The sequence below is a fragment of the Macaca nemestrina genome, chromosome 1 (genome assembly GCF_043159975.1).
Source record: "Macaca nemestrina isolate mMacNem1 chromosome 1, mMacNem.hap1, whole genome shotgun sequence".
Classification (NCBI taxonomy): Eukaryota; Metazoa; Chordata; class Mammalia; order Primates; family Cercopithecidae; genus Macaca; species Macaca nemestrina.
Window position 1 is genome coordinate 4,052,447 of NC_092125.1, and position 22,589 is coordinate 4,075,035.

The window sequence follows — 22,589 nt, forward strand, 5'->3', positions numbered from 1 at the left end:
TCAGATCACTATGACTACATGTTGGGAACATAGTTATGGAGGCAAAGACCAGGAAGGACGTCATTGCAATCATCTGGATGACAGATAAAGGCAGCCTAGACCAGGCCAGTAGCCATGGAGGAGGAGCGCTAGAGATAGATGATATAGATATAGATGTAGATACAGATGATATAGATAGATATTGATGACAGATATCGATGATATAGATAGATATGGATGATATAGATAAATGTATATGTGGGTGTATTTTTTAAATTGTGATAAAGGACATACAATATACTTACCTGGCAGGGGAGATACCGTGATCATGAAGATGGTTTTCCCAGAGTGAGGCTCACCTCCTGCACTCCAGGTATGCTGACCCCTCGATTTCTCCAAATGCAGGAAACTAAACCGCATAGTTTGTGGTAATGCGGGACTTCGTCCATGCTTCCCCTGTGTCACTCTTTGTCCAATGAGAGATCATAACTTGATGTCAGTGGTCTTTAGTGTGTAATTTATTTATTATAAAAAATGCATATAACAAACTTTAGCATCTTCAGCATTTTTGAGTGTACACTGAGTGGTATTACACACATTCACATTGTTGCACACGCCTCACCCCATCCATCTCCAGAGCTCATTTCATCTTGCAGAACTGAAACTTTGTACCCATTAAGCAGTAACCCCCCATTTTCTCCTTCCCAGAGCCCCTGGCATCCACATTCTACTCTCTGTCTCTAGGAATCTGAATCTCCTAGGTACTTCAGAGAAGTGGAATTATACAGTGTCGGTCCTTTGGGGACTGCCTTATTCCCTTAGCATAATGTCCTCAGTATGTTGACTGGTCATATTGTGAAGATAGGATTTGGCGGGTTGGATGAGGAAGGAGAGGGAGAAAGAAGGGAGGCAAGGATGATTCTGAGACTTGGGGCCTGCGCAGGGGAATGGAATGCTTGGGAGAAGTTGAGCTGATACACGAGTCCATGGGGTGTTCCCCCATCTCTTCTGTCTCCGCCACACACTGCCCCAGCTCTCAGTGGGTAGAGGACTCTCTAGGCCTTACTGCAGCTCACATGTCAACAAGGGATGCTGAAACGTTTTCATCTTTCCATCACCCAAATGAAGGAAATGAGGGGCCGTGGATATTCATCCTCCCCTCTGCCAGTGTAAGTAAAACAGAGAACAGATGAGGGAGGAGTGTCAGAGAACAGACGAGTGTCTTAAGCACGGATCTGCACAGCCTCGGGATCAGCAGTGCACTAGGAACTCCTGTGAGATGGGAAGCTGAGACAGTTGCACACACATTATCTTCACCCAAACAAGGAGTGAACATCCAGCCAGAAAAGCTTTTCCCTGCGCCCAGCCCCATGGCACCAGGCAGCTCAGTCCCTGCTTCACTAGCAAGGGTTGAGCCCATGGCTTGCTTCTTTCCTCTTCCCACAGCCATCCCCCTTGGTCAGCCCTCAGTTCCACGTAACTGGGGAGAAGGCAGTAGAGACCCATGAAATTTGTCGCATCCTCATTATGTGGCTTTTTTGTTTGTTTTTGAGATGGAGTCTCGCTCTGTCACCGAGGCTGGAGAGTGCAGTGGTGTGATCCCAGCTTACTGCAGGCTCCGCCTCCCGGGTTCCAGTGATTCTCCTGCTTCAGCCTCCTGAGTAGCTGAGATTACAGGTGCGTACCACCACACCCTGCTAATTTTTGTATTTTCAGTAGAGACAGGGTATGGCCACATTGGTCAGGCTGGTCTCGAACTCCTGACCTCAGGTGACCTGCTCGCCTTGGCTTCCCAAAGTGCTGGGATTCCAGGCGTGAGCCACCACGCCCGGCCTCCTGTTAAGTCTTAACAGGAGCTGCAGATGAATGTTTCCTGGAGCGCAGCTTCGCAGTGCTATTCCCTGCTCAGAGCCTTAGCGGTTCTCATTGTCTAGGGCATCAGTTCTAGGGTAGGAGGGATGCCCCAGAGCACATCAGGCATTTTGGAGGAGCACTCTCCCACTATCTCCAGCCCCTGCAGCTTCTCTGTGAGCTGGACCTTCTCTCCCAACCTCGGAATGCTGGGTCTGCAGCATCAACTCTGCGTGGCCTTCAAGGCCCTCCTGGAGCCAGCCCCAGCATAACCCCACTATGCTTAATCTCCACTACTCTCGTCCACAGACTCTAAGGTGCAGCCAAACTGAACTATTAATTACTCCCTGACGAGCTCCCCCCTCCCACCTCTGTTTTGCCTTTGCCTAGAATGGCCTTCCTCCTCTCACCACATATTCATTCAGATCCTTCCTCCCACCATGCCCAGCTCCAATGCTACCTCCTCCAGGAAGCCCTCTCTGATATTTCCAACTGGGTGCACTATCTTGTTCCCCAAACCCCCACGGCCATCTCGTGTGGGCTCCTTTCTTGTGACTGTGATTTCCTATAAAATCCTTCTCTCCTATCAGACCATGAACTCTCCAAGGACGCCATTCAGCCACATTCCTATTGGTTCCCCTCACAGGGCCTGACACGTGTCTTTTAGGCTTCAGAGTTGGTTAAATCAACAAAGAAATGAGACAATTATTTATTTTACTCAGATATTCAACTTAAAAATCACTCAGCGTGGGCACAGCTGTCAGGATCATGTTCGTTTCCTCGCTGTTTGCCGGCTATTAGCATTGTGTCATCACACACAGCCCGATGAGGGGACAACAGAAAAGCATATCTCACTTCTATCATAGGTTTCCATTCACTTTCGGGTTCTCAATTGCCCTGTGTTTCCTCAGTGATACTTCAGACTTTTCAGATGTTCTCATTGACCCATTCATCTTTCTTTTTTTTTTTTTTTTTTTTTTTTTTGCAAAACAAAACAAAAAGCCAGAAAAGAAAGCATTTTGTCCAACAGTCCTCAGAAATTTTCCCTGTAGAGAATGTCATCTAAGTCAAAACAAGAGTTGAATAGGGGCACCCAAATCAGTTATCACTTAGGGCTGTTATAAGAAATGCCAAGACTGGGTGGCTTAAACAGCAAACATTTGTCTCTCACCATCTGGAGGCTGCAAATCCAAGATCAAGGTGCTAGCATGGTCAGTTCTGGCAAGGACCTGCTTCTGGGCTCGAGAGCATTACCTTCCCCCCACATCCTCACATGGTGGATCTCCAGCCTCTTCTCATAAAGGTGCTAATCCCATTCATGAAGGCTCCACTCTCACAGCGTGATCACCTCCCACAGGCCCCGCCTCCAAATACTGCCACACTGGAATTACGATGTCAACAGAGGCATTCTGGGGGGACACATTCAGTCCATGGCCCCCCGTACACGTGAATGTGATCTTATTTGGAAATAGGGTTTTGTAGATGAAATTAAGGATCTTGAGATAAGATCATCCTGGACTCAGGGTGGGCCCTAAATCCAGTGACTAGTGTCCTTATAAGAGAAAGAAGAGGGAGACTGGAGACACACAGACTCCGTGGAGAAACGCAGGAGAAAAGGTCCTGTGAAGGCAGAGAGGCAGGGACGGGAGTGACGCAGCTGCAGGACGAAGAACGCATGGGGCCAGCAGTAGCTGGAGAGGCAAGGGTGAGCGGGATCCTCCCCTAGGACCTGGGGGAGAGCATGGCCCTGCTGCCATCTGGATTTTGGATTTTCTATTTTGAGCCACCAAGTATGTGGCAACTCATCCTGGCAGCCTTAGGAAACGAATGCGTTAACTCACTGCATCAGTGCACAAAATAACACCCGACTCATTTCCTGGGCCAGCCTCCTACCTCCTACCTATTAGACCCTACCTCTCATTCCCTTTTTCTGTTGTTATTGTTTTTTTGAGGCAGCTCAGCCTAGAGGTGCAGTGGCGTGATCATGGCTCACTACAGCCTTGACCTCCTGGGCTCAAGCGACCCTCCCACCACCTCGGCCTCCCAAGCAGTTTGAACTACAGGTGCATGCCACCCTGCCCAGCTACTTTTTGTATTTTTTTTTTTTTTTGTAAAGACGGGGTTTCACCATGTTGCCCATGCTGGTCTCAAACTCCTGGGCTCAAGTGATCCTCCTGCATCAGCCTCCCGAAGTGCCAGGGTTACAGATGTGAGCCCCGCGCCCGGCCTCTCCCTCCTTTTTAATATTCCCTCTCCCATCGTCTTCCTTGGCTTTCCTCCTCACACCTCCTGCGTTTGGCCCTCTTCCATTTTCTTTCGTTTCTCTTTCCCAACTTCCCCTCATCATGCCAGGGGGACTCCTGGGCTCCGTGCCACCCCCCTAGAAGTCCCCTGTAATGAAGCAGGATTTATGCCTCACACTTCACCGTGGGACAGCAGAAACCTCTCATTTGAAGCAAAAGGCACTGAAAATAAGCAAACAGTTATGCATTTGTCACTACCAAGTCCTAGCCAGCTTCCACCCCACCCCCCGCCCCCTACCATCTTCCTGCTCGTTCAGGTCATCGTGTCCTCTGATACCCAGTAATTTCCATCATTTTCTACATGCATTTCTGTTGGTCTTCTGAGAATTGTGATTTTCCAAAGTAGAAGAGGCACATCGTCTTTCCGGAGCCTGGAAGGTGCAGGTGTGATGCATTGGGGGAGATCACAGTGTGACAAGGACGGGGTGGGAGTGTGTCACCGCCCTTGCTACCGACCCTCCACAGCGGGGAGTGAGCAGAGGAGATAGAACCTGGGAGGAAGAAGAGATTTCCAATTACTTCCTTCCCGGTCCCTTCTCCACTGGAGCCTGTTATTCCTCTGCTGCGGGGCCTCTGAGTTTCACTGAGCCAGGAAAGCGCTTAGTGAATAAAGAACGAGTTGTCCTAGCAGTGCACAGAAGATGTTCACGACAGTCAGTGTGAACGAGGGGTCCTGGAGAATGAGCACCCCAGCCCCGCGGGAGAACGTCCACCCCGGCCCCGCGGGAGAACGTCCACGCCAGCCCCGCAGCCTGGTGGGCTCTGCCATTCATCAATCACCTTAGACAGCTGCATGCGCAAAAGCTCTCTTTTTGTGTCCTTTGAAGCTTTTTTTTTTTTTTTTTTTCTAATCAGGCTGGGTGCATGGCTCATGCCTGTAATCCCAGCACTTTGGGAGGCCGAGGCGGGAGAATCACTTGAGCCCAAGAGGTCGAGGCTGCAATGAGCCATGATCATGCCACTACACTCCAGCCTGGGGGACAGAGTGAGGGCCCATCTCTACAAAAATTTAAAAATTAAAAAATTCTTTATCAAAGAACTACATGTGCAAATAATATCAAAAGGCTTATTTTTAAAAACCCCCTGTCCTGGCCGCCCCTTCCCTCCACACCTGTCCTCCTCCCCTCTGAGGGGACAATTTTGAGGTTTCTGAGGTATTCACCTCTGCTTTTCTCAATGTGCTGGCTCTGTTGTTTCTTGATTTATCCATTGGGGACATCAGCTCTTTACTCTGTGCTGTGGTGCATGACAATTTAGCTCTCACCACACTCGCGGCTCGCTCCTCCTCCCAACAAGACATGAATAAAAATAGGAACGAGCTCTTATTTCTGGGGCTCTCACTAGGTATCAGGCACTGCTATATTCTGACAGGGTGGCCCCCTTCCCTCTCCACGTGGCTCCCAGGGCTCCCCACTCCCTCCCTCTGGTTCCTTCCACCGAGTCACCTTCCCGGTCTGGGTCTGTCCCTTCTCCACGCCCTCCGAAGGATGGGCACCCAGGGCTCGGTCCTCCGGCCTCTCTTCTCCATCTGTGCTCCCCGCCACTCCTTAGTGGTCTCAGCAGTCTCATGGTTCCGAATATCCTCCCTGTGCTGACACCTCCCACGGCCCCATCTCCAGCCCTGACCCCAGGCCCCTCAACATTGGCCCAATTTTGAGGCTGTGCCTTCAGAAGACAGAAGCAGCGAGGTGTCTGCAGTCAGGATGGGGCTGGCAGATGGACGTCCTCGTCTAGAACTGGTCCTGCCACCTCCCAGGAGCGTGGCCTCTGGTGACTGACTTCATAAACGTTATGCTTTCTCTGTACAAATGTTCTTTCTTACCCTGTGGATTGACTATAAGAATCAAGTCATGGCGAGGGTTTTGTAAGTGGAAAAGCCTTACATTAGCGGAACTGGTTGCTATTATTTCTCTTTTTATTTTTTATTTTCAAGACGTGGTTTTGCTCTATAGCCCAAAGCTGGAGTGCAGCGGTGCAATCATAGCTCACTGCAGCCTCGAACTCCTGGGCTCAAGTGATCCTCCCACCTCATCCTCCCAAGTACAGACTACAGGCTACAGGCGTGTCACTACCCTGGCTAATTTTTGGTAGAGACAAGGTCTTGCTTTGTTATCCAGGCTAGTCTCAAACTTCTGGCCTCAATGATCTTTTCACCTCAGCCTCCCAAAGTGCTGGGATTACAGGCATGAGCCACCGTGCCCAGCCTGTTATTATTTCTCCTTGTACTCCTCCACACTTCTTTTTCCCTCTCTTAATCTTTCTCATTCTGTCCTTTGTGATCAGCATTTATTTCACAGCCATTTACTGAGCAGCTAGTACGTGGCGGGCACTGTGGGAGACTCACAGGGCTCTCGCTTGCACAGGGGTCACAGCCTCACTTTCCAAAGGCCTGGGTGCACCTCGGTCTTTGTTTTCCTCTCCATTCTTTTTCTTTTTTTTCTTTTTTTTTTTTTTGAGACAGAGGTGTGCTCTCGTTGCCCAGGCTGGAGTGCAGTGGTGCGATCTTGGCTCACTGCAACTTCTGCCTCCTGGGTTCAAGGGATTCTCCTGCCTCAGCCTTCCGAGTAGCTGAGACTACAGGTGCCTGCCACCATGCCCGGCTAAATACTGTATTTTTAGTAGAGATGGGGTTTCAACATGTTGGCCAGGCTGGTCTCAAACTCCTGACCTCAGGTGATCCACCCGCCTCGCTCTCCCAAAGTGCTGGGCTTACAGGTGTGAGCCACCATGCCTAGCCTTCCTTCTATTTTCTTTCCCTGTCACCATCATCCTACCTTAACCCTCACTGACTCTGTTCTTTAGTAGGTGTAATTTCATAAATGAAACAGATGCTTTGCTCGTTATATTATTGTTGAAATCCATGTTCCTTTTTAAAAACATGGGTGAACACAGCTTCTTTAAAAATCAAAATCTTCCCAAAGTAACTTCCTCTCTACTGAAGGGTCTCGTATTTATCTTTTTTTTCCCCCAGAACCACTGGCTCTTTCCAGAAATAAGCTTCTTGACAAGTTTGTGTGCACAAATGCAGATATAAATATGCATATTTGTGCAATTTACAAAGTTGTACAATCCTCGAAGTAGTTGATCCTCACTTTCATGTCTTCCTAAACAAAACTGCAATCCGGAAAATAAAAATATCCCTTAGAAACCCCCACCGCTGTCTGAAGAGCTTGTGGTGACGATGACCTCCATGGAGCTGGATGTGGTGACGATGACCTCCATGGAGCTGGATGTGGTGACGATGACCTCCATGGAGCTGGATGAGCCCCTGGGTCTGACAAGTGTCTTCTAATCTGAAGGTTTACACCCCGGTATTTGTAACTGTGCCCCGTAACGTTCTTTTCACAGTATTAAGCGTGTCCTAGAGCCAGAGTCTGGTTGGCTGGGGGCCTGTTTCTCAAGTCTGCATGGTCCTGTCAGAGGCATTTGAATCAGAGCGACTAGGGGCTGGTAAAATAAGGCTGAGGTCCGTTGGGCTGCATCCCCAGCCCGTCAGGCATCCTAAGTCACAGGGGGAGGTAGGAGGTCACCACAAGATACAGGTCGTAAAGACCTTGCTGATAAAACAGGTTGCAGTAAAGAAGCCGGCCAAAACCCACCAAACCCAAAATGGTGATGGAGTGACCTCTGGTCGTCCTCACTGCTCATTAGATGCTAATTATAACGCATTAGCTAAGAGACACTCCCACCAGCTCCGTGACCATTTACAAATGCCACGGCAATGTCAACAAGTTACCCTATATGGTGTAAAAGGGGGATGAACCCTCAGTGCCAGGAATTGCCCACCCCTTTCCCTCATGAATAATCCACCCCCTGTTTAGCATATAATCAAGAAACAATCATAAAAATGGGCAACCAGCGGCCCTCGGAGCTGCTCTGCCTATGGAGTAGCCATTCTTTATTCCTGTTTTCTTAACAAACTTGCTTTCGCTTCACTCTATGGACTCCCCCCAAATTCTTTCTTGGGCGAGATCCAAGAACCTCTCTTGGCGTCTGGGTCGAGACTTCTTTCTGGTAACAGTCCCACTATCTGTGGAAGCCGCAGGGTCCTGCTGAACGTGTGAGGACAATCTGGTTTTCTGGGAAAACCCTCAGCCCCAGCCATTAACAGGGCAGGACATATGGGGAGGAAAGAGCCTTGACATGGTTCCACATATTGAAAACAAAATTGCATTCCAACTATAGTTGCTTCTGCCTTCTAAGATAGGTGTCATGATTCATGTGATGTGAAAATCAAATCCTTGCCTTCCCTTTGGCTTACAAAGCTTGGTGATGTAAAACTGAGAGCATTTGATTGAGCTGCAGCATATGATAACCACCAAGTGTGTGCAGGTGCTCGCAGCCCTGAGGGGAGAGGTGCAGGATGGGTGGTGCCTTGCTAAGCAGAGGGTTTGGAAATGCCGCAGGAGGAGGTGGGAGAGTGGAACTGCTCTGGGAGGTGAGGCAAGGGGCTGACCGTGAGCCAGAGAGGGAGAGTCAAAACCTGGGGGAAGGCGGGGCTACAAAGAAAGGACAGAGCCAGGGAGAAATTTCCCACAGCAGCTATGGTGAAAAACACCTTTTTAAATGGGCGAATATCACGGATGCTCATAGCAACATTCTCATAATAGCCAAAAAGTGAAAACAGCGCAAATGCTCATCAGCTGATGAAGGGATAAGCAAACATGGCATCTCCAAACCATGGAACGAAGTGGTGTGATCCTGAGTGGGGTCTGTGAGGCACAGCAGGCTCGGCCGGCCACGGTAACCACGATGGGCCCGTTGCTGGATGGGACTGGTCGGCAAGTGAATACGCCGAGGCACAGGGCTGTAGCAGAGAAAGAGGTTTCATCGGAGGGTCGCCGAAGGAGGACATGGGAGGAAACCTCAAAAGCATCTCCCTGAGGAGTCTGGGGTTTTTAAGGGCTGGGGAGTAGAGACTGGAGTGTGGAGATGATCGACTGGTCAAAGTGTGCAGGGTGGAGTCATGGGAGAGGGAGATGAAGCTGTATTTTCATGCAGATCACATTCCTCTGTGGGGGTCTTCAAACTGGTTGGTGTCGGCTGTTTTGCTGGAATTCAGGATCTGAAAAACACCTTAAGCAATTCTTAAACAAAAGCCTTATGATTCTAATGTCAGAGATCCCATCTATTTTAAACAAAAGCCTTATGATTCTCAGGTCAGAGATCCTATCTATAGGAACAACGGGGGTGCAAACGGTATCTGGTGCTACTTCACTGTCGGTTACAAGGAAGTGGGTCAAAGTGCAGGCTGACGGATGCTTAATTACAACTATATTTCTGTCCAGAATTCTTCTTAACCCTGTGAGGATGGCTTCACCATATCATGCTCAATCATGGTGCCAAAATGCCTGTCCTGGGGCTGGACACCTAGAAGTCCCCTCCAGGCCAAGTGACAGAGTCTGCGAAGCTTGAGAACGTTGCCACTGTCAGCAAGCTGCGGTGCTCATACCATGAGAACAGCCTGGTAAAGGAACCCGTCAGAAGACCCTCAGGGGACCACCCGGAGCTCTCCCTTATTCACTGGCCAACAGGCTATTTTTCCTGTTGGATGGGACAGACAACGTGGTACCTAGTGACACCAACTTCATGGACACGTGGGTGGCCACATGGAGGAGCTGCTAGATGAAGGGCTATGAAAGCTTCTGGTATCTCCAGCTGCAGCCATACCCAGGAGCTGGTAAAGAAACCCAGCTTAAGACCAGGTGTGGTGTCTCGGCCTGTAATCCCAGCACTTTGGGAGGCCAAGGAGGGAGGATCACTGGAGCTCAGGAACTCGAGGCTGCAGTGAGCTATGATCATGCGACTACACTCCAGAATGAGTGATAGAGTGAGATCCTGTCTCTAAAAATGTATGTTTAAGACAGAAAAAAAGAAACCTGGCTTAAAAACAGTGGTTAACCAGAGTGAGTGCCACCTGCACCCACCTCAGCAGAAGTTAATCCAGGGCTGCCAATCCAAAGGCAAGGTGGTGACTGCCTATAGTCCCCTCAGCTCTTGTGACAGGTCTGGGGGATCCCTGCACCAAAGCAATCACAGCCAAGCACAGTAAAAAATAAAAATAAACAAATAAAAACGCAGCCCAGGTTCTGATCTGGTTTCCCATGCAGAGGAACTTGGTGGTAACTCCTATCATTTCGTGGTGACACTGGAACGCACTGCTGAAAACTTGGAGGTCTTTGACTTTCCACTGAGCAGCCTGATGTGACCACTGTAGTCAGCGGCCGCGGGGACGGGAGGGGGACGGGAGGGTCTGCGTCTTGGTGAGCTGTGCCTGCTGCAAGGATTACCCCTTCAACACTGAGCTTTAAAGCTGTAGGTACCTGCTCTTCCCCAAGGGCCTTGCACCTCTTTTTCCTGCTTCAGTTTTTCTAGCAAGTGTAGTATGGCCTGTGTCCCTTAACAGTGGGTCAGCGACCTGCCGACTGACCAGCAAGGGTGTGGTCAGGTTGATGCTGAGTCCAAAGAGCAGTTTGTGTAGATGAGACGTCTCTTTCAGATTTCTCTGCCCTTTTTCTTGTCCAGCTGGGAGAAGTACATCCTGAACACCCTTTTCCAGTCAAAATGAAGCAAAATCTACGGTCCAAGTAGTGCCACCTGGAGCTACGTTTTGACTGCTGGAACTGTAATCCCTGCGGCCAGTCTCCTTGCCGCAAATAAAAAGTGCTTTTGTGAGCTTAACAAAAAGGAGTGAACTCAGGATATATATTACAACATGGATGAACCTCGAAAGCCTTATACTAACTGAAAGAAGCCAGACACGAAAGGCCACATATTGTATGATTGTGTTTATACGAAATGCCCTGAAGAGGCAAATCCACAGACATACAGGAAGATGAGTGGTTGCCAGAGGATGAGGGTGGGGGAAGGGGAACTGCTACTGGACATGGGGAATCTTTTTAAGATGATGGAAATGCTTTGTAAGTAGACAGGAGTGATAGTTACACAGCACTGTGAAGATGCTAGAATCCACTGAATTGCACACTTGAAAGGGGTGAATGTTGGCTGGGCACAGTGGCTCACACCTGCAGTCACAACACTTTGGGAGACTGAGGTGGGAGGATCACTTGAACCCAGTTTAGACCAGCCTGAGCAACACAGCCAGACCTTGTCTCTACAAAAAATTTTAAAAATTAGCTGGGCGTGGTGGCATGCACCTGTGGTCCCAGCTACTCAGGAGGCTGAGGCAGGAGGACCCCTTGAGTCCAGGAGGTCGATGCTACAGTGAGCCGTGATTACACCACCTGCGCTCCAGCCGGGGCAACAGTGAAACCCTGTCTCCAGAAAAAAAGTGGGGAAGGGATGGTGAGTGTTGAGGTACGTGAGTGACTATTATATAAGCTGTTTTTAGTAAATGAGCTAATATTAAAATTTAAATTGTGTGCTGTCACATGCTACTAAGTCACTCCCCCTCGTTTCTTCACCCTTCGTTCAAGGTGTACCACATACAATGCCATGCATCCGGGTACTTCTAAGCAAATTAGAGAAGGGTCATGTCCTATATTTGGATGAATACGGAGAGAAGAGAACAGCTAGACAAAGCAAGATACAGAGAGGAGATCAAGAGTTAAGGAAGCAACCGGGCATGGCGGCTCACGCCTGTAATCCCGGCACTTTGGGAGACTGAGGCGGGTGGATCATCAGGAGTTCGAGACCAGCTTGGCCAACATGGTGAAACCCTGTCTCTACTAAAAATACAGAAATTAGCCAGGCGTGGTGGTACGTGCCTGTCATCCCAGCTGCTCAGGAGGCTGAGGCAGGAGAATCACTTGAACCTGGGAGGTGGAGGTTGCAGTGAGCCGAGATCGCGCCACCGCACTCCAGCCTGGGTGACAGAGCAAGACTCTGTCTCAAAAAAAATAAAAATAAAAATAAAAAATAATTAAGGAAGCAAAAAAGTAGATGCAGAAGTAGCTCGGAGAAGCCTAAGACCTGTGGGCTCCTGGGGGTATTTTCAGTAGGGGAGCCAGAGGGAGGGGCTGATGGTTTGCCTCCTGTTAGAGGCATGGGGACCGCGGGGATATTTGCTGATGCTGGACAGCCCTCATTTTGGTTCAGATCCATTCCTCTCCCCCACCCGGAACACACACTTTAGGGAAGGCCAGCCCTGCCTTTGGTAGTAGAGGGGCAGCACTGTCTCAGGCCTAAGCCAGGCAGTGATGGTTCCAACAGGGACTTGGCTGATCAAGTCAGAAGGAAGTTCAAGACTGTCGTTTCATGTCTAGGGTTAGAAGTATTCTTTCCTGGTAACCTATCTCTGTAAGGGAAAGGCCATGGGCTGCCTCTGCCATCCTGAGGATATGAGGAAAGGGGCTGCCTGAAAATGAAGCCAACCCAAAGAAACAAATCCAAGAATTGGATTCTGATGATGGCATCTGAGCCCTGGATCAAGCTGCATCTGAAGCTATGTCTGCTTTTAGACTCTTCTGTTACATATAAGCCAGTTACTTCCTTTTATGGGTTCAGCTTTCTGTTACTTGGAACAGCAACGATCACATCTATGGTCAGATGATAATTTTGTAAAATACAAAGACTGTGCAAATACACCTCAGTATTTCCCTATTATATCACTTATTTCTTTGTCACAGGTTTATAAAAAGGGGCATAAAACTTCCTGAAAATTCTGCCTACATAACATTTGTATGAGTTTCATAATTAATAAAAATATACAAAAGTTTCAAAACTAAAGAAACTAAAGAAAAATGTAGTTGACCAAATTAATTTTGAACTATGTTTGCCCTAAATATTTTAAAAATAGAAGTCTATGCTTGACCAATGCAGATGAACCTGGCTTAACACCATTCCTGCCAACACCTCCGCTGTCCACGTTTGGTAAAAGGCCAGGTGTCGTATTGTTTGAGGCTTTAGTGGCCTGTAAGTCAAAGTGGGCCAAACATCATGTTGCTCTTAACTGGTAATCTGCCCAAACTGCATGACTCCACGTTATCCATGTGTCACCCCCGAGGCGCCTTCCCACTGGAAAATTCGCTCAGAAGCTCTTCATGGAAGTGCTAAGTGACAGGTGTCTCTGTATCTGAAGTGGAAATTATAGCAGTTGCTGAAAATGTCACAATCACTGATTGGGTGTCCGAGAGACACACCCAAAATAAAATGTTTGAAGCATGCTGCAAAGAAAAGGATAAGCAAAAATCGACCAGGCAAAAGAAAATGAAGAAAAGGCTAGAATCCAGTTCTATATAAACCAGAACAGCCACTGCAACTTAAACCCAAATTTCTGTTCTCAACAGCATTTTTCTCAGGAAAAAAAAAATACAAATAATAAATAAATAAATAAATCAGAGTTTCTGAAAGAAGGAAAACCGCCTCCATATTCTTGAGAAGGAAACTGGTTAAATAAAATATGGCACATTCGTGCAACAGAATATTATGCAGTCATTGAAATCGATGAGGTGGGTATTTATACAATCAGGAACTGAGCGTATGGGACCTGTTGCTTCGTGAGAAAAGTGTGGTGTGTAGAGAAGCATGAAGGGCGCATAAGGACACCACCTACCTGTTCACACAAGGACTCCCTGGATTCGATGTGCTCAGGAGGGAGGCGTCCGAGTGGTTGTGGGACACATTTATACAGAAAAATTAGTTTTTACTCTATGAGCCTTTATACCTTTTGAGTTTTGTACCACGTACGTTTTACTCATTCAAAAAAATTAAGTAAGTTAGTTTCTTTTTTTACATCTTTTATATTATGGTCATCCATCTTATTTTAACTAAATGGCCAACAGCCTGTATCTGATGCCCCAGCATATCCACTGGGTTCACTTCCTTACTCTTTTATTTATTTATTTATTTGTTTGTTTGTTTGTTTGAGACAGGGTCTCGCTCTGTCGCCCAGGCTGGAGTGCAGTGGCGCGATCTCGGCGAGTCTCCTTAAGCCAGAGTTTTGTTTGTTTGCGTTAAGACACAGCTCAGATGTCACCTCCTAATTTCTAGACTCCTGAAGCCAGAGTTTTGTTTGTTTGTTTGAAGAGGCAAGGTCTCACTCCATTGCCCAGGCTGGAGTGCAGTGACTCAGTCAAGGCTCACTGCAGCCTCTAACTCTTGGGCTTAAGCGATCCTCACACGTAGCCTGCACTTCAGCTCCCAGGTAGTTGGGATATAGGTGTGAGTAACCACACCTGGCTAATTTTCTTTCTTTCTTTTTTTTTTTTTTTTGATACAGATAGGATCTTGAGGTCAGGCATAGTGGCTTACGTCTATAATCCTAGCATTTCGGAGGTTGAGGCAGGCGGATCACTTGAGGCCAGGAGTTCAAGACCAGCCTGGCCAACATGGTGAAATCCCATCTCTACTAAAATTACAAAAACACTAGCCAGGCATGGTGATGGTGCCTGTAATCCCAGCTACTCAGGAGGCTGAGGCAAGAGAATCGCTTGAACCCGGCAGGCAGAGGCTGCAGTGAATCGAGATCACGCCACTGCACTCCAGCCTACGCGACAGAGTGAGACCCTGTCTCAAAAAAAAAAAAAGAGAGAGAGAGAGATAGGGTCTCACTCTGCTGCCCAGGCTGGTCTCAAACTCCTGGGCTCAAAGAACCCTCCAGACTCAGCCTCCCAAAGCACTGGAATTACAAGTGTGAGCCACAGCACCAGGCCCAGGGTGGTCGTTTTGTTTTCTGTGCTCTGTGCCCATCAGCAGTGCTTTGTCCATCACTCTGCCCTGGTGGTGGCCACTGGTGTGTGATTGGCCTGTTCACACGCCCACCTCCCTCACTAGACAGCCAGCCCCATGAGGGCAGGCACTGTGCACGATGGTCCTTTGAGCCCTGCTATACAGTTTGGTGTGCCGTGCTCAAGGAAGGCACTTACTGATGAATAAATACATGAATGACAGTGGTTGAAAAAATGAATGAGTCCTGCATGTCAGAGGTGGCAAACGGAGCTGAGTTGAGAAACTATTAATCTACTGTCACCAGGTTCCCTGAACTTCACTTCTCACCTGAAAAGTGCACCTTTCCAGAAGGAACAGCCATTCCTGAGGATCCAGGAAGAAACACTCTTCCCTCCCCATTGCTAAAGAGTGGGCAATAATTTTTTTTAAAATAAATAACTTAAAGCCGGGCGGGGTGGCTCACACCTGTAATCCCAGCACTCTGGGAGGCTGAGGCAGGCAGATCGCTTGAACTCAGGAGTTTGAGACCAGTCTGGGCAACATGGTGAAACCCCGTCTCTATAAAAAAATACAAAAATTAGCCAGGCGTGATGGCGTGCCTATAGTCCTAGCTACTCGGGAGGCTGAGGCAGGAGAACTGCTTGAACTGGGGAGGTCGAGGCTGTGTGAGCTGAGATCGCGCCACGGCACCCCAGCCTAGATGACAGAGCAAGGCCCTGTCTCAAAATAAATAAATGAATACATAATAAAATAAATAATTTAAATCCCGACTGGGCACGGTGGCTCACGCCTGTAATCCCAGCACTTTGGGAGGCCGAGGCGGGCGGATCACGAGGTCACGAGATCGAGACCATCCTGGCCAACATGGCAGAACCCCATCTCTACTAAAAATACAAAAATTAGCTGGGCATGGTGGTGGTGCCTGTAGTCCCAGCTACTCGGGAGGCTGAGGCAGGAGAATCGCTTAAACCCGGGACGCAGAGGTTGCAGTGAGCCAAGATCACACCACTGCCCTCCAGCTTAGGCAACAGAGCAAGACTCTGTCTCAAAAAAAAATAAATAAAATAATAAATAATAATTTAAATCCCTTGATTAATAGCATCTCCCTTTTCACTTTTAAGAAATAAAAAATCTGCCATATTTCACCAAACGAACAGGCAGGCTGTTCGCGCATGGGTGAATTTCCCCTTGAGTGAGTCCTCAGCCCGACATGAAGACTGCCAGGAACCGGCTGCTGGCCAACCGCTTGGCTTTGCATGGTGGTGTCCCCAGGGATGTCATACATGACGGAATCTAGAGACAACTTAGGAAGTCAATTTTTTTTTTTAGATGGAGTCTCACTCTGTCGCCCAGGCTGGAGTGCAGTGGCATGACCTCAGCTCATTGCAACCTCTGCCTCCCGGGTTCAAGCAATCCTCCTGCCTCAGCCTGCCAAGCAGCTGGGATTACAGGCGCCCAGCACCACACCCGGCTTTTTTGTATTTTTAGTAGAGACAGGGTTTCACCATATTGGCCAGGCTGGTCTTGAACTCCTGACCCTGTGATCCACCTGCCTTGGCCTCCCAAAGTGCTAGGATTACTGGCGCGAGCCACCACGCCCGGCCCAGTCAGACAATTTTTTAAAAAAGAATCCCAACCAATGAGGCCTAAGCTACCAGTAAGGGACTTGGTGGCAGACCCCAAGCAATGGCGTGATAGAAACAACATCCTCCTTTTGGATCCTTTTTTTTTTGAGCCAGAGTCTCACTCTGTCGCCCAGGCTGGAGTGCAGCAGCGCAATCTCGGCTCACTGCAAGCTCCGCCTCCTGGGTTCACGCCATTCTCCTGCCTCGGCCTCCTGAGTAGCTGGGACTACAGGCGCCACCACCATGCCCGGCTAATTTTTGGTATTTTTAGTAGAGATGGGGTTTCACCATGTCAGCCAGGATGGTCTCAATCTCCTGACCTCGTGATCCTCCTGCCTCGGCCTCCCAAAGTGCTGAGATTACAGGTGTGAGCCACCGTGCCAGGCCTTGGATACTTTTAAAATGAATTGCTTCCTTTTCCTTTTCGCTTCTGTGAAAAATAAAATGTAACAGAACAAAATCAACTCTCTTTATTTCCAGACTAGACATCACGGTGTACCAATGGCTGTCCCAGCAGTGACAAACGCCAGCCTTGGACCCAGAGTCAGGCCGGTCTGAGTGTACCAATGGCTGTCCCCGCAGTGACAAACGCCAGCCTTGGACCGGGAGTCAGGCAGGTCTGAGTGTACCAATGGCTGTCCCAGCAGTGACAAACGCCAGCCTTGGACCCGGAGTCAGGCCGGTCTGAGATGGGAGCCCCACATCATCACTTGCTGGCACCATGCCCTTAATCTCTGAGTGTGTCAGCTTTTCCAACTCAACTGGGGACAAGAGCCGCCACTGTAAGGTTCTTGTTCTTGTGGGGATTAAATGAGATAATGGGAGTAAAGTGTGAGTGTGGTGTTTGACACATGATAGATGCTTTCTGACTGTTAGGTGTTACATTATTATTGTTATTACTCTAATATATTTCCAGCATTCACTCTTGTTCTCATATCTGAACATGTTAATGTTCATGTTGTATGATAAGTGGCATATTAATTTTAGATTAGAAATGACCATATTTTCTATAGCCAGCTCCTCCTTCTACTGCATTTTTTCCCAGGAGCTGCCGTTTCAGGCAATAGCCATGTCTTCAACTTTTCTGTTTCCCACAGTACTTAGCACAGTGCAAACAAACAGTAGACCTGATAAAATGCTGCTGAATTGAATAATGAGAAGACAACAGAGTAACGTGACGATATCGTCTATACTCTAGACATGGCCTGTGGTCAGCAGCCTCCACTAATTAAGATCCCTGAAAGCAACTCTTAGATAAATTTTTAATAGATTTTCTTAGAATCTTTATAAAGGAGTACCTGGAAACCTCATAAAACTGGCATTTTCATCATGTCTTATTTGGCTGACTCACCTAAAAGACACTGTGATAAGCTCTTAAGGGGGAAAAACTTTATAGAAAAAAATAATCTTGGAACCACAGCAGAATAAGCAAACATATTCTTTAAGGACCAAGGTAAGGTGTATCCCGTTTTTTAAAAATATAAGATATTATTATAAGAATCACACTCAAAATAGTATGAGGGGCCGGGTGCAGTGGCTGACGCCTGTAATCCCAACACTTTGGGAGGCCGAGGCAGGCGGATCACTTGAGGTCAGGAGTTCGAGACCAACCTGGCCAACATGGTGAAACCACTGTCTCTACTAAAATTACAAAAATTAGCTGGGCGTGGTGGCAGGCACCTGTAATCCCAGCTACTTGGGAGGCTGAGGCAGAAGAATTGCTTGAACCCAGGAGGCAGAGGCTGCAGTGAGCCAAGACCATGCCACCACACTCCAGCCTGGGCAATAGAGAGAGACTCTATCTCAAAAAAAAAAAAAAAAAAAAGTATGAAGGAAGAATGGGAGTCACTATTTGAGGGGTATGGAGTTTCCATTTGGAATGAGAAAGTTCTAGAGATGGATCTGGGTGATGGCTGCACGACAATGTGAATTGACTTAATCCTGCTAGACTATATGCATAAAAGTGGTTAAAATGGTAAATTTGATGTTACGTATATTCCACCACAGTTAAATAAAAGTATAAAGAAGTTTAAAAGTCACCTGCTTTCACACATCTCTCTAAGCATATGAACACACATATATAGTAAAATTTTCAATAACCTTTTCTCAATCAGCTGTATATTTCTTTTTTAAGCTCCAATAATCTTAAAGGTAACCTTAAATGAAATAAGTAAAGGAATAAGGATCATCCATGAAAAACAAATAATAAGGCCGGGCGCGGTAGCTCATGCCTGTAATCCCAGCACTTTGGGAGGCCAAGGCAGGTGGATTACCTGAGGTCGGCAGTTCAAGACCAGCCTGACCAACATGAAGAGACCCCCAAAAATATAAAATTAGCTGGGTGTGGTGGCACATGCCTGTAATCCCAGCCACTCAGGAGGCTGAGGCAGGAGAATTGCTTGAACCTGGGAAGCGGAGGTTGTGGTGAACAGAAATTGCATCATTGCACTCCAGCCTGGGAAACAAGAGCGAAACTCCGTCTAAAAAACAAACAAACAGGCCGGGCGCGGTGGCTCAAGCCTGTAATCCCAGCACTTTAGGAGGCCAAGACGGACGGATCATGAGGTCAGGAGATCGAGACCATCCTGGCTAACACGGTGAAACCCCGTCTCTACTAAAAAATACAAAAAAAACTAGCCGGGCGAGGTGGCGGGCACCTGTAGTCCCAGCTACTCAGGAGGCTGAGGCAGGAGAATGGCGTAAACCCGGGAGGCGGAGTTTGCAGTGAGCTGAGATCCAGCCACTGCACTCCAGCCCGGGCAACAGAGCAAGACTCCGTCTCAAAACAAAACAAAACAAAAAACAAACAAATAAATATCCAGATTATCTTTTTTTCTGAGACAGGATCTTGCTGTGTCACCCAGGCTGGAGTGCAGTGGCTCAAACACTGCCCACTACAGCCTTGACCTCCTAGGCTCAAGCAATCCTCTGGCCTCAGCCTGCAGAGTAGCTGGGACCACAGGTGCGTGTCACACCCAGCTAATTTTATTTTAATTTTTATAGACACGGAGTCTCACTACATTTCCCAGGCTGGTCTTGAACTCCTAGGCTCAAGTCATCCTCCAGCCTCAGCCTCCCAAAGTGCAGGGATTACAGGCATGAGCTACTGTGCCCCGCCCCAGTTATCTGATGTTGGCCATAGGACAGCAGGGCTTTCCAAAAGTCCCCTTACCCTGCACCCCTTAAACTTTAGGAGGGTTCAGGTGCCAAGAGGCATGATGTTGTTTACACAGGAAATGTCAAGGTCAGAAGGAACAGGCTGCCTTTGATGAAAGTGAAGAGAAGACAGACAAAGAAAGGAGGCCCTGGGAATATGTTCAAGAGGAAACAAAGAAGACAAAAGCCATAAATATGAGTCAAAGACATTCACCACACCTTTGTCTATTCATTTTTGCACCAACTGCACTGTAAACCAAGTGTTCTTTACTCTGTGGAGTCAATATTTTGCAAATGACTTTGGAAGATTTGGCCGGGTTGAGGGGAGAAGCAGCCATACTTTCCTTCTACAACCAGACACTTTGTCCTGTGGTCAGCAGGTGGGCAGAGGCTGGGGGTGCAGCTGTCCCTGCAGGTCACCGGGTATCAGACCCACCCACATGCATTTTGTGGTCTCGACTCAGTGCACGCGAGTTCAGACCTGGGTGAAGAAAGGAGGAGGAGGTCTGGCTCCCGGCTGCCTTTTAAAGGTGTCTTTGCTGCTCTTTCTCATTATCCCCTAGTGCCAAAAAGTAAATTATGAAGTTAATGTTTAGCAGCAAAGCATGCGCGGTTTTTGGTCTTTGCTTTTCTGGTATAAATTTATGAGCAGGTTCAGGATTCTGATTGTGAAACCAGGTTTTCATAAGCATGCACGTGTAGTTTTTTTATTTTAAAAAAATTATTTTTTCTTAGCACTCTGTGAGCTGGTATACTATAGCTGACATAGGTAGAAGTTTCTTCCCAAAAAGGAGCTTTCTTTCCTCCCATTTTAGAGTGCCTAAGTCCACACTATAACCACACTCAAACCCGGCAAACCGCTCTGGCTGCTGGTGTCAATGCAAAACCCTGTCAGGAACAAAGGGTGAGGAGGCCACTCACTTTTCCTCTTAATGCCTTCTGTGGCCACAGAGCCGCTGACCGCTGTGACTCACGCATGCCCTATAAACATGTCCCAAACTGCAGAGCCTGAAGAGCTTTCACAGAACTTTTGTGGGTATGTTTTTGCCCTCCATACACAAACTGGGAGAAACAATAGGCTCCTCCGTGATCTGGGCAAAGGCCCTGCTCTGGCCCTCAGCGGGGCGCTGGCTGGCTGGCCGGCCGTCTGCCTGTGGTCCACTAGAGTTGATATTCTTATTTCTTTCCTGCCCAGCAGAATATGCCCAGAAAAGTCAAAACTGGGTCCTGTCTTATTTAAGAAGTCTCATTCCTCAGTATTTGTGTGCATGCTATTGAAACAAAGTCAATATTCACTCCACTTAATTATTTGTTTTATTTTGTTTTGTTTCTTGAGAAGGAACCTCACTCTGTCGCCCAGGCTGGAGTGCAGTGGCATGATCTCGGCTCACAGCAACCTCCACCTCCTGGGTTTAAGCGATTCTCCTGCCTCAGCTCTCTGAGTAGCTGGGATTACAGGCGTGCATCACCACGCCTGGCCAATTTTTTGTATTTTTAATAGAGATGAGGTTTCACCATGTTGGCCAGGCTGGTCTCAAACTCCCGACCTCAGGTGATCCGCCTGCCTCGGCCTCCCAAAGTGCTGGGATTCCAGGCGTGAGCCGCCGCGCCCGGCAGAATTCAACATGATGCTGTTTTAAAAGTTAATGGAGGCCTTACTGGAGTTACACAATTGGCCAAGCATTGAAGATTAAAATGGGAGGGACTTATGGTTTAAAAGGGAAGTCAGATGAATAAATACACTACAAGATAACACATGTTTAATAAAGGCATCCACATAAAAAACTACCATAGGCTATGGGAAGACAGAGCAGACAGCACATCTATTTAGGTGGGAAGGCGCAAGGACAGGCCACCGCCGAGCTGAGGCAGGAAGTCTGAGGTAGTTCAGCCCCGTGGTTAGTGCCTCACACAGGCTTTGGAGCAGAGATCCGGGTCTCCCAACATGGCCCTGCCACTTGCTAGCTTTGTGCCAGAGGCATTTAGTTAACCTCTCTGAGCTGTGATTTCCTTACCTGTAGAATGGAGGTGATCATTCTTTTTAGCTAGTCAACTCATATACTATTATAGGGGTTACATTAAATCAACTAACCTACATAAATGACTCTGCAGGTAGCACATGCCCAGTACATGCAGCCAGGATTATCAGTTAACCTAAAAGAGAAGGGTGACGTGGAGGAAAGAGCAACGCACACCCAGGCGTGGAGGCGTGAGGGTGCTTGTCTTCTTCAGGAAAGACCTCAGAACCCTTGTCTAAGTGGAGGGAAGCAGTGCAGGGGAGGAGGCCAGAAAGGCCAGCTGTGGGCAGTGAGGATCTCTGGGGATTATTAAGCAGGAGGGTAATGAGGCAGATACTGCCCCTGTCCTTCCATCTGTGCCCCTCTCTAGCCCCGTGAGCCTTTCCATTGTAATAGCTGGCTTGACTTCTACTGCCTGAGGGTTTCATGAACCCCCTGACTCCAAGCACTGCAGGAGGGGAATGAACTGCTACAGACACCTCTCATTGCCCGATGAGAGTTGGAGTATAAATAACCCAGCTCTCTCGCCCCTCAGGTGGGACACCTCCGAGGCACATATTCTACGGACTCCTAGAGGTGCCCAGCAAGATTCAGCTCCAGTTACCTGCAGTGGTAAGTGGCTTGACAACACACCCTTTACTGGCTGGCTTCCCTTTCCTATCTTCCTTCCCTACTCACATACTATTGTTTCCTCCCAAATACGTCATCTACACCGGAATCCTCGTTTCAGGGTCTGCTTTCAACAAAACCCATACGGAGGTACAAGCCATGACCGTATCTATTTAGAAAAATACTTCTACAAGCAGAGGAATAATGGATCGGACTGGGTAGAGTCTAGAGGCAGAGTTAGGAGACTATGGCAATTGTCAAGGCAGGAGGGGATGAGGGCTGGAATCATCTTGTATTATAGGAGTAGAGTGGAAGGAGGGACCCCGGAGACACTGAGGCAAGTCCTAGTGACTGATGCCTGTGGTCTAGGTTGGACAGAAAAGATAGTCGAGAGGAGGAGGAGCAGATTTTGCCGCATA

The 22,589-nt window shown here is 48.1% G+C and overlaps 1 non-coding gene across 1 annotated transcript; it reads left to right on the forward strand.

Annotated features, from left to right (window-relative positions):
- Positions 1-276: 276 nt before the first annotated feature.
- LOC112425388 (U1 spliceosomal RNA) lies at positions 277-438 on the forward strand. The gene has a single exon (XR_003016432.2). It is a non-coding gene; the product is annotated as a U1 spliceosomal RNA (small nuclear RNA).
- Positions 439-22,589: the final 22,151 nt, after the last annotated feature.